Raw genomic sequence first — 12,496 nt, forward strand, 5'->3', positions numbered from 1 at the left:
GGATATGAGAGTTGGACTGTGAAGAAAGCTGAGCGCCGAAGAATTGATGCTTTTGAACTGTGGTGTTGGAGAAGACTCTTTAGAGTCCCTTGGACTGCAAGGAGATCCAACCAAAGGAGATCAGTCCTGGGATTTCTTTGGAAGGAATGATGCTAAAGCTGAAACTCCAGTACTTTGGCCACCTTATGCGAAGAGTTGACTCATTGGAAAAGACTCTGATGCTAGGAGGGATTGGGGGCAGAAGGAGAAGGGGACGGCAGAGGATGAGATGGCTGGATGGCATCACCGACTCCATGGACGTGAGTTTGTATGAACTCTGGCAGTTGGTGATGGACACAGAGGCCTGGTGGACTGCAATTCATGGGGTCGAAAAGAGTCGGACACGACTGAGCGACTGAACTGAACTGAACTGAACTGATGTACCCGTGCTGACAGTGGTCAATGATTTCGGCTACAAAGTTGCTTCCTCTTAGGGCTGGAAGATGTGTAAAGAGTGGCTCAGGAATAAATGGTCTTGGTTCCAATCCTGCTTCGTACAAGACCCAAATGTATCATTTAGTGCCTCAGCCTATCCCCTCGTTAGACTGAGCAGGACTCTGTGGGGCCCTCTTGGATACAAAATATTTCCTTTTCCTGGGAAAATGCTTCATTCAGCCTCCCAGACCTTCCCTGAATACCAAAGCGCACATTCAAATAGTTACTATTCAGGAAAGGGAGGGGATGCAGAAGCCTTGAGGGTGTGATCAAGAAACAATAGCGCAGCAATTAAAGCAGGGCCTGTTTCTTCCTCAAGGGATACACAGAACCAGATCTTTGACTTCTTCTGCAGGAACTAATCCACCCCCATCCGGTGGAGAATGGTAACTTCAGGCTGTGCACAGGATTCCTGGAACCCCGCCCTATTACCTCACCAGCCAATCAGAAGAAAGTGTACATGGTTCAGTTCACTTCAGTCGCTCAGTCCTGTCCGACTCTTTGCAACCCCATGGACTGCAGCACGCTAGGCCTCCCTGTCCATCAACAATGCCTGGAGTTTACTCAAACTCATGTCCATTGAGTCAGTGATGCCATCCAACCATCTCATCCTGTCTTAAAACTTCTCAAATTTTGCTGTTGAGGAGACACTGCTTTGTGAAAGTGTTTTTACTTGTGGCGAGTAAGAAAGCCTTCTTCTGTGCTTTGGCTTGGTTGTACCTTTTGACTTGACGCCCACCAAGAGGCAAACCCCATTTTCTTTCTCTCTTTTTAAAAGTTATGTGTTTGACTGCACCAGATCTTAGTTTCTGCATGCGGGATCCCAACCAACGATGGAACCCAGGTCTCCTGCACTGGCAGGGTGGAGTCTTTGCCACTGGATTACCAGGGAAATCCCCAAACCCAAGTAACACTAGGATTTCTGTCCAGAGGATGGAATTAGGTAGTTTAACAACTGCTCCAGGTGGCTGTTATCAAAAGGCCAATTCGGGAAACACAGCTGTGGTATCTTGTAACTTGACATGTCGTCCTGGCTATCGCCTTGCAGATTATTAGAAATGCAGAATCTCAGCCCCAGCCGGATACTGTGTGCATTTTAACAAGATCCACAGGTGATTTCTATGCACAACAACATCTGAGAAGCCCTGTTCTAAGTCTCTAGTCACTGCCAAGTAATCATGTGACCTGTTCTGGAAATTGAGCTATTGTGGTTGTCTTGGGAAAGCAGACAAGAGGAAGGTTATTGCTTTGGTAAATGTGGATAACTTTAAATGTTCTGCTTTATCTTTTAAATCTACCCGGTATTGTTGAGGCCAGTAAGGAAACGTAAAAGTGCAACATAAAATTGTAGACAATGCTTATGCTCAGTCAAGTCTGACTCTTTCTGGCCCCATGAACTATAGCCCACCAGGCTTCTCTACCAGTGGAATTCTCCAGGCAAGAATACTGGAGTAGGCTGCTATTTCCTCCTCCAGGGAATATTCCTGACTCAGGGATGGAACCCCTGTCTCTGGCGTCTCCTGCATTGGCAGGCTGATTCTTCACCACTGAGCCACCTGGGAAGCCCAACGTTGATTCCAGTGGAGTAAAAAAGATTGTTGCATAGTACGTATGATTTAGCTCGCCATTTCCTTGGAGGGAGGAATAATGGATATTCTTTTTCTGAAGAGGAGAGACTGAAGGTACACAGCAGAGTCCAGAAGAAATTAAATCCTGGCGAACGAGGTAAGTAAGGTCATGTTCCCTTCAAGCATTTCATTTAGAAGATTTGTAGGATGGTGCTTCCTCATAATCTTTTCAGTTCTTCAAAAATATGCAACTGGGATTCTTCCTTCTGCTGTGATGGTATGAAAAGCAGTCAAGTAGTCTGTTTGAAAACCATAGTTGTCTTTATGAATTCAATGACCTACAAAACATCAAAATACATTTTCTAAAATCTTTATTCACAAACAGTTTGGGATTTAACAATTCCAGTTTCATGGAGCTGTAAGTTTTACCGTCTTGTCAGTAGGCATTACAGAGAAGGCAATGGCAACCCACTCCAGTACTCTTGCCTGGAAAATCCCATGGATGGAAGAGCCTGGTAGGCTGCAGTCCATGGGGTCACTAAGAGTCAGACACACTGGGAGACTTCACTTTCACTTTTCACTTTCATGCATTGGAGAAGGAAATAGCAACCCACTCCAGTGTTCTTGCATGGAGAATCCCAGGGACGGGGGAGCCTGGTGGGCTGCCATCTATGGGGTCACACAAAGTTGGACATGACTGAAGCGACTTAGCAGTAGCAGCAGCAGCAGTAGGTCTTAAGCATTTATTGATCAACAAATTGCTTTTCAGCCAGTTTTCAATACCGTTCTTAGTCCACACTCAGACTTTTTGTACCAGTGTTAGCCAAAGTGATAAACCTACATTTAATGGAGAGAAGGTTATTTACCATAAGTACAATTTCTTGTAACAGTATCTTTGAAATATTTCATGTTGAACTCCTATTGCATTATTATTATATCAGATTATTCCTTTGATGGCTATCAGAGGATGAGAGACACATTGTTGAATCGCAGTTAATAATCATCAGATCAGATCAGATCAGTCGCTCAGTCGTATCTGACTCTTTGCGACCCCATGAATCGCAGCACGCCAGGCCTCCGTGTCCATCACCAACTCCTGGAGTTCACTGAGACTCACGTCCATCAAGTCAGTGATGCCATCCAGCCATCTCATCCTCTGTCGTCCCCTTCTCATCCTGCCCCCAATCCCTCCCAGCATCAGAGTCTTTTCCAATGAGTCAACTCTTCGCATGAGGTGGCCAAAGTACTGGAGTTTCAGCTTTAGCATCATTCCTTCCAAAGAAATCCCAGGGCTGATCTCCTTCAGAATGGACTGGTTGGATCTCCTTGCAGTCCAAGGGACTCTCAAGAGTCTTCTCCAACACCACAGTTCAAAAGCATCAATTCTTCGGTGCTCAGCCTTCTTCACAGTCCAACTCTCACATTCATACATGACCACTGGAAAAACCATAGCCTTGACTACACGGACCTTTGTTGGCAAAGTAATGTCTCTGCTTTTGAATATGCTATCTATGTTGGTCATAACTTTCCTTCCAAAGAAAGCGTCTTTTAATTTCATGGCTGCAGTCACCATCTGCAGTGATTTTGGAGTCCAGAAAAATAAAGTCTGACACTGTTTCTACTGTTTCCCCATCTATTTCCCATGAAGTGATGGGACTGGATGCCATGATCTTCGTTTTCTGAATGTTGAGCTTTAAGCCAACTTTTTCACTCTCCACTTTCACTTTCATCAAGAGGCTTTTGAGTTCCTCTTCACTTTCTGCCATAAGGGTGGTATCATCTGCATATCTGAGGTTATTGATATTTCTCCCGGCAATCTTGATTCCAGCTTGTGTTTCTTCCAGTCCAGCGTTTCTCATGATGTACTCTGCATAGAAGTTAAATAAGCAGGGTAACAATATACAGCCTTGATGTACTCCTTTTCCTATTTGGAACCAGTCTGTTGTTCCATGTCCAGTTCTAACTGTTGCTTCCTGACCTGCATACATATTTCTCAAGAGGCAGGTCAGGTGGTCTGGTATTCCCATCTCTTTCAGAATTTTCCACAGTTTATTGTGATCCACACAGTCAAAGGCTTTGGCATAGTCAATAAAGCAGAAATAGATGCTTTTCTGGAACTCTCTTGCTTTTTTGATGATCCAGCAGATGTTGGCAATTTGATCTCTGGTTCCTCTGCCTATAGCTAGCATGTGCTGTGCTATGCTATGCTAAGTCACTTCAGTTGTGTCCGACTCTGTGTGACACCTAGACAGCAGCCCACCAGGCTTCCCTGTCCCTGTGATTCTCCAGGCAAGAACACTGGAGTGGGTTGCCATTTCCTTCTCCAATGCATGAAGGTGCAAAGAGAAAGTGAAGTCGCTCAGTGGTGCCTGACTCTTAGCGACCCCATGGACTGCAGCCTACCAGGCTCCTCTGTCCATGGGATTTTCCAGGCAAGAGTACTGGAGTGGGGTGCCATTGCCTTCTCTGTAGCTAGCATATAATGCTTTACAATTAAAAAGTTTCAAACACCAAATCTTATTTGATGCCAGGAAGAGACTGTGATTTCCTCTTGGTGCACATGGGGCTTCCCTGGTGCCTCAGATGGTAAAGAATCTACCTTCAATGCAGTAGAATGGGTTGGAAAGATTTCTGGGAGTGGCAGTGGCTCCCCACTCCAGTATTCTTGCCTGAAGAATCCCATGGACAGAGGACCCTGGCGGGCTACACAGTCCATGGAGTTGCAAAGATTCGGACATGACTGAACATGTATAAGAAAACTAAAATGGGATCCAGGAAATTGCCCAAGTTCACAGTACTTGTTATGTGGAGTTAGGACCCGAATCTGGCTCTTCATATTCTCAGTGTGATTTTCTTTCCACCAATGCACAATGCCTTCAGCAAGTTTTGGATGCTTCCATTAGTGTTGTATCGTATTGGGTGTTGGGCTGAATTGTTTGTTGTTATCCAACTTTACTGCCTTTCTATTTGAATTTCTAACCAGAAGCTGACAACTATTCCAGCTCCAGAATTCTCTTAACCAGTGGGTTTTCTAGTGAAGGCAAATTCCTCTACCTGACGAGCAGTGAGGCCAAACAGTAATGAAATGTCAGAGTTTCGAGCAGAGAAACGTTTATTGCAGGACCATGCAAAGAAACAGGTGGCCCATACCCCCCAAACCCCCTGAACTCCTAGACAGATTTCAGCAAAACATTTTTATTTTTAATTTATTTTTAAATATTTATATATTTATTTAACTGTGCTGGGTCTTAGTTGAGGCATGTGGGATCTCTAGTTGTAGCTTGTGAACTCTTGATGTGTACTTGTGGCATGTGGGTTCTATTCTCCTGACCAGGGTTTGAACCCAGGCCTCCTCCATTGGGAACTTTGATTCTTAGCCACTGGACCACCAGGGAAGTTCAGCAAAGCAGTTTTAAAGGCCATGTGAGGGAGGGGGTCACAGGGTATGTGACAAGCTGGTACACAAGTCTCTGGTTGCTGTTGATGTAACAGTGCGATGAACTTTATCAATTGGTAGGTGCCAGAAAGTCAGGAGCTACGTGCTTGTGATCATCAAGTAGTTAATTTCTTCCATTGGGTGGTGGTTTTTAGCATCTGAAAAACTCAGGAAATATGCATGAGGTACTATTATCTTGGTGCTTCTGAGAGGAACTACAGCAGAGGATGTTAGGAAAGGGCTTGTTCTGGGAAGACCCCATAGAATCCTGTTTGCTCAGGTACAGGTTCAGGGTTACAATCCTTCATCGAGGGTGACTCATGCCCAATATGGAATGCAGAAAAGAAATGGTCTTACATCCAGAAGGCAGTTGTAGGTGGACATGGTAGAGAGATCTTGGGTTTGAAGCCACTTAGTGGGGGATTTCTTGAGAACCACTTGCATCTCGAGGGGCTTCTGGGAAAGTACTTAAGAACAGCAGCTTTGCTGTTACCAGTTAGATTGTGGTGACTTCCTTGATCATTGTATGCCAGTCCTTTCATTCTTGTATATGTTCCCATGTCTGGGGTGGGGATATCTGTGGGATGGGCTTCACACTAAAGTGGCTTCCGCTTCCAGATGAAACCTTGAATAATAGAGGATTTGAGGTGAAAATGCATTCCCTCTTCCTCCTGTAGTTTCTAAAACAACATTTCCAGGGCTTTTATTTTTCATAAGTAATTGTAGTGCATGTGAAACTTATTTAATTGAAGAATATTTAGAAAGTCAAACATCTTTTCAACGCATACATAATGTTGCTTTCCATGGATATACCATAATTTATCCACTTGTGTTCCTATTGGGTAACACTTGGATTTTTCATTCCTATTTTTAAATTATGCTATACACTGCTGTGATGAACATCTGTGCATATCAATCTCTATCTGAATTTTGTATTTTCCCTTAGCACACATGCCTGCACTAGGTCATTTCTTTCGTCCCTTCATTATGCAAAATACTTAGCAATTGCTTTCTATGGGCCAGATATTGTATGAGGTAATGAAGATACTGTAATGAACCAGACAAACATGGACTCCACCTAATGGAGTTCATAGTTTAGCCTGGTGTTCCTTCCAGTCACTAGGCAAATGATAACAATTGTTAGGCTCTTTATGCAAAGGATTATATAGTAATAGGAGAGAACCTAGGAAGACTTCCCAAAAGAAGTGATATTTATTGAAATTACAAAATGGATGTGAATGAAGCAGAAAAGCATGGTACCCACAGCAAAAGCACATTACAGGCCAGGACATGGGAGAACAGGGTACTTGGGAGAAACTGAAAGAAGTCCATTACGCTGACAGCAGAAGTTATGTGCTGATGGGCCAGATCATTCTGGGCTGGTTAGAGCATCTTAAAGGTTTTGGATTTTAACTTGAGTATAATGGAAGCCATTGTAGAATATTAAGTGCTTGTTCAAGGTCAATCTTGGGCGTGGAATTTGAGGTACCTGTTGGGCATCCAAGAAAAACCCTCTAGCAGTAGGTTCACTAAATGAGTCTTGACCTCTAAAAAGGAGACATGACTGGAAATCTAGATTTGGACATCATCAATGTTTATTTATGGAGAAGGAAATGGCAACCCACTCCAGTATTCTTGCCTAGGAAATCCCATGGACAAAGTCTGAGCCTGGTGGATGACAGTCCATGGGGTCACAAAGAGTCGGATATGAATTAGCAACTGAGCAGATTGTATATTTAAGCTGGATATGTTGAAGTGGTTGGGGGGTGACCTGCAGCATACTCTGGTGATCACCCACATCACAGTTATCTACCATCTGTTGGAAATGTGTATTTCTCAGCTCAATCCCAGGTCTGGGGAAGCTGACCACCTGTGGGTGGTATTTATGCAATTTACATTTTTAACAAGCTACCCAGATGATTTCTTTGCACACTAAGCATGAAAGTCATGGTCTAGGGAGGGCCTATATCAGTAATCCTCAGTCCTAGCTACATGTTTGAATCACTTGGAGAAATTAAAAATATACTTAAGCTGAGGATCATTCTGGGACGTTTGTTTTCGCTCCTTCCCAGCTCCTCAGTCTTGTTTACTGCACCTGTGCTATGTGTTGCAATTACCCCCAACCCCTGCCACCACTGCCAAATTGGCATAGCAATACTTAACTGTAATTTCTCATGCCATCCTGTGTTGCACCCCTAGCTGTAGTTGTATAAGCTTCCCATTTTCACTTGGCTAACTTCTAATCACTTTCTAAGACTCAATTTGGGTATCACCCCCAGGAAGGGTTCCCTGACACCCCTCACCATCTGGATTGGGTGTCCCCTCTTTGTGCTTCCAGAGGGTTTTCAGATGTCTGAGCATTTAGAACACTGCTTTAGCATTGGCCATTTGCATGTCTACTTCTCTATCAGTGGATGAGGTCCTCAGGACCAAGTTGTAGTTGGTTCTTCTTTCTAATTCTGCACATCTTATCACTGTGCCTGTAACACAGTAAGCCACACACTGTGTCTGTTGAAGTGAACTGAATTCTGGCTCCACTGTTTGTTACTCTTAATATGTTTGAGCAAGTCAGCTAATCTCTCAGAGTGCCAATTCTTTATAAGTCTGATATTTTCTGTGCTGTCTGCATTGTATCATGGGGTTGTTATAGAGATTACATAAGATTAAAGATGAATGCATGCTTTGTTTAATAGAAAGCATTATTAAATCATGAGTTATTATTACAAAAAAATGGCTTTCATAAAAATGTGTGTTTTTTACAAGGCTTTGACTTTGGGAAGCTCAATGATGGTGTCACCATTGCTCAAAAAATGTGTGGCTCTACTCTTGTGGCACTAACCATATTGATTTATGATGACAGTAATCTGCGTGTTTGAAGCCTGCACCAACCTTGGAGACAATAACAATGGCACTTGACTCTAGGCACTTATGCAGCATTGTGATAACCCTTCCCTTCCCATGGGTCACATCCACTGCCCCTAGGTAGCCAGCACAGTTTTCAAGTCCTTCTAAATCAATGCCTTTTTGTGTAATTCTTAACTGTGCCCTCTATTCCCAAGGGAAAGATGGCCTTCTGCCCAGGTATTTTAGCTATTTCAGCTGAACTTGAACCTTTAAATAACCATAGGCCTCACTGTCCCTGAAAGATTCCCTGGTTCATTCAACTTTCTAATTTCTCTGTGAAGGAATATAAATAGGTTCTTCTGGAAACCACCTTGGTGATTTCACTGGTTTAGGTCCACCATGAACCACTATCCCCAAATGGAGCCCAAATACCCCAACTCTTTATTCCCTTGGGGTGAGTTCCCAGCATTATCAGGGTACTCATTTCCTTATTCTCCCTCTTTCCACAATGGTGGAGAAATTTTGATCCTCGGGAGGTTACATAAGTTTTGTTCCATGTCCCTTCAGGTCAGAGAATGAGGCTGATTAATTTCTGTAGCCTCTTTTTTGACAGGCTCATAGTCTTTCGTCCAGTAGGTGCTTGATAAAGATTTGTTGAATTAGAACCTAAAAGATGGGGAAACAGTGGCTGACTTTATTCTTCTGGGCTCCAAAATCACTGCAGATGGTGACTGCAGCCATGAAAGTAAAAGGCACTCATTGGAAGGAAAGTTATGACCAACCTAGACGGCACACTAAAAAGCAGAGACATTACCTTGCCAACAAAGGTCCATCTAGTCAAAGCTATGGTTTCTCCAGTGGTCTTGTATGGGTGTGAGTGTTGGAATATAAAGAAAGCTGAGCACTGAAGAATTGATGCTTTTGAACTGTGGTGTTGGAGAAGACTCTTGAGAGTCCCTTGGACTGCAAGGAGATCCAACCAGTCCATCATAAAGGAGATCAGTCCTGGGTGTTCATTGGAAGGACTGATGTTGAAGCTGAAACTCCAATCCTTTGGCCACCTGATGTGAAGAGCTGACTCATTTGAAAAGACCCTGATTCTGGGAAAGATTGAGGGCAAGAGGAGAAGGGAACAACAGAGGATGAGATGGTTGGATGGCATCACCAACTCAATGGACATGGGTTTGGGTGGACTCCAGGTTTGGTGATGGACAGGGATGCCTGGCGTGCTGTGGTTCATGGGGTCGCAAAGAGTCGAACACGAGTGAGTGACTGAACTGAACTGAATTGGAACACTCAAGTTCCAGCCTCATTATTATACGGTCAGACTTTGTATACTAAGACCCCAAACCTTCTTACTTGTTATAGAAACAATTTCAGTTTCACATTTTTCAAAAAACTGAGATTGAAATTGAATATTGACTTCTTTGGTAAGCAGGGAACCCTCAAAAAATATGTGGTTCCCATTTTCTATTGAAATGTGTTCACCAGACATGCTATTTGTGCTTATGCCATTACAAGAAGGTCAAGTCCAGTGAGCTTTTTCTGGAAATGAGGTTAAACATGCACCAACCCTGCCTCTCTTGTTTGCTTACCCCTGTAGCCAGTAGTTTGAGAGCCAATGTGTAGAGAGGGAGAGCACTGCAAAGCTAATTAATCCAAATGGGGATCACAAGTAGGTCAGGCTCAATGTCCTACCCCAACCCCCTGGATGGAAGAATATGGCTGATGTCTGTCTGCATCTCGGTTGGCAGGCTTGAAGTCTCACCTGCCAAGAAGGTTCACCTTTCCACCTAGTACAAATGTACCAGCTACAAGGAACCTGAGCTATGAAGAAGTAAGATAGAAAAGTGTGGCATAGCAGCCGTTTCTGTCGACTCTGTCTTTTGACCAGAATCATGACTCATTAGAGGTGACTGGGACCCTATGCTGTGTCTGGTCTCACTGCCTCATTTTACCCACAAATGACTTGGGGTTCAGTGAGCACAGCAAAAGGGTAAAGAGCACGGGCCTAGGAGTCCCATGCAAATCCCATCTCCCAGATTCACAAGCTATGTGAGTTTGGGAAAGTCCCTTGAGTTCCCTGATCCTTACTCTCAGGCAGGTCACATGAGCTATTGTGTCTGATACAGGTGACAGGCACAGGTGGCAGGTGCCTGGTAACAGGGACTGGAGTCACTCTTGTCAGCCCCACTAAGGGCTGCATTCCAGAGTTCCTGATAGCATTCCTTCCTCTCCCCTGAACTTACAGGAGCTGAGAATACCTCCCAGCCTCCTTCCCATGGCTAGGCTGAGGTCTTCCTGCCTGTGCCAGTCAGTTGACCAAGCAACAGTCCTGGGTGGCCTTTCTGCATGTGAGGATCATTTTATCCAGACATTGGAACAAAGGACTTGAACTAGGCATGGTCCTGGGACATGAGTGGGGCTGGGGGGGGGGGTGACCCCAGAGAGTTGAGGTAGATGCTGTTTGAAAAGGGAGAAGCTGGTTGTATAATTCCTGTGAGTGGAGAGGAATGGAGGATGCCAGCTGATAGCTCGGCCAAGCTTTTAAGGGTGAGGAAGAGAGAAAGGGCAGCAGTGCGTTGGGGTGTAAGCTGTGTTGGGTGGATGGAGACTGGGAAATGGGGTTTAGTTACTCTGCTCTGTTTCAGTCACACTGGCCTCCTTGCAGTCCCCTGATCATGTCAGATTCATTACCTGACTAGGGCCTTCACACTGGCTGTTTCTTCATCCTGGAATGATTTCTCCTTATACATTTCCATCACTGGCCAACTTGTGCCTTTCAGGTCAATTACCACCTTTTCCTTGAGGCCTACACTAGACACTCTTTGAAAACTGAAACCTGTCCCTCAGTCCAAGGTACCTCCTGTTCCCCTTATCACACTCCATCTGTTCTCTGTTTCTTAGCACTGTCTAAGTTCAGTTCAGTCGCTCAGTCATGTCTGACTCTTTGTGACCCCATGCATGCCAGGCCTCCCTGTCCATCACCAACTCCAAGAGTTTACCCAAACTCATGTTCCTTGAGTCGGTGATGCCATCCAACCATCTCATCTTCTGTCGTCCCTTTCTCCTCCTGCCCTCAATCTTCCCCAGCTTCAGGGTCTTTTCAAATGAGTTAGCTCTTCGCACCAGGTGGCCAAAGGATTGGAGTTTCAGCTTCAATATCAGTCCTTCCACTGAACACCCAGGACAGATCTCCTTTAGGATGCACTAGTTGGATCTCCTTGCAGTCCAATGGACTTTCAAGAGTCTTCTCCAACACCACAGTTCAAAAGCATCAATTCTTCAGTGCTCAGCTTTTTTTACAGTCCAACCCTCACATCCATACATGACAACTGGAAAAACCAGAGCCTTGACTAGATGGACCTTTGTTGGCAAAGTAATGTCTCTGCTTTTGAATATGCTATCTAGGTTGATCATAACTTTCCTTCCAAGGAGTAAGTATCTTTTAATTTCATGGCTGCACTCACCATCTGCAGTGATTTTGAAGCCCCCAAAAATAAAGTCAGCCACTGTTTCCACTGTTTTCCCCATCTATTTGCCATGAAGTGATGGGACCAGATGCCATGATCTTCATTTTCTGAATGTTGAGCTTTAAGCCAACTTTTTCACTCTCCTCTTTCACCTTCATCAAGAGGCTCTTTAGTTCTTCTTCACTTTCTTCCATAAGGGTGGTGACATCTGCATATCTGAGGTTATTGATATTTCTCCCAACAATCTTGATTCCAGCTTGTGCTTCTTCCAGTCCAGCGTTTCTCATGATAGACTCTGCATAGAAGTTAAATAAGCAGGGTGACAATATACAGCCTTGACGTACTCCTTTTCCTATTTGGAACCAGTCTGTTGTTCCATGTCCAGTTCTAACTGCTGCTTCCTGACCTGCATACAGATTTCTCAAGAGGCAGGTCGGGTGGTCTGGTATTCCCATCTCTTTCAGAATTTTCCACAGTTTATTGTGATCCACCCAGTCAAAGGCTTTGGCATAGTCAATAAAGCAGAAATAGATGTTTTTCTGGACCTCTTCTTGCTTTTTTGATGATCCAGCGGATGTTGGCAATTTGATCTCTGTTTCCTCTGCCTTTTCTAAATCCAGCTTGAACATCTGGAAATTCATGGTTCACATATTGCTGAAGCCTGGCTTGGAGAATTTTGAGCATTACTTTACTAGAGTGTG

The 12,496-nt window shown here is 44.2% G+C and overlaps 1 protein-coding gene across 1 annotated transcript in view; it reads left to right on the forward strand.

Annotated features, from left to right (window-relative positions):
* The window catches only part of LOC133242540 (RNA polymerase II elongation factor ELL2-like), a 143,257-nt gene that overhangs the window by 30,924 nt on the left and 99,837 nt on the right, over window positions 1–12,496 (forward strand). The gene's annotated exons all lie outside the window — the stretch shown is intronic.

Source organism: Bos javanicus, chromosome X, assembly GCF_032452875.1.
Source record: "Bos javanicus breed banteng chromosome X, ARS-OSU_banteng_1.0, whole genome shotgun sequence".
NCBI classification, from domain to species: domain Eukaryota; kingdom Metazoa; phylum Chordata; class Mammalia; order Artiodactyla; family Bovidae; genus Bos; species Bos javanicus.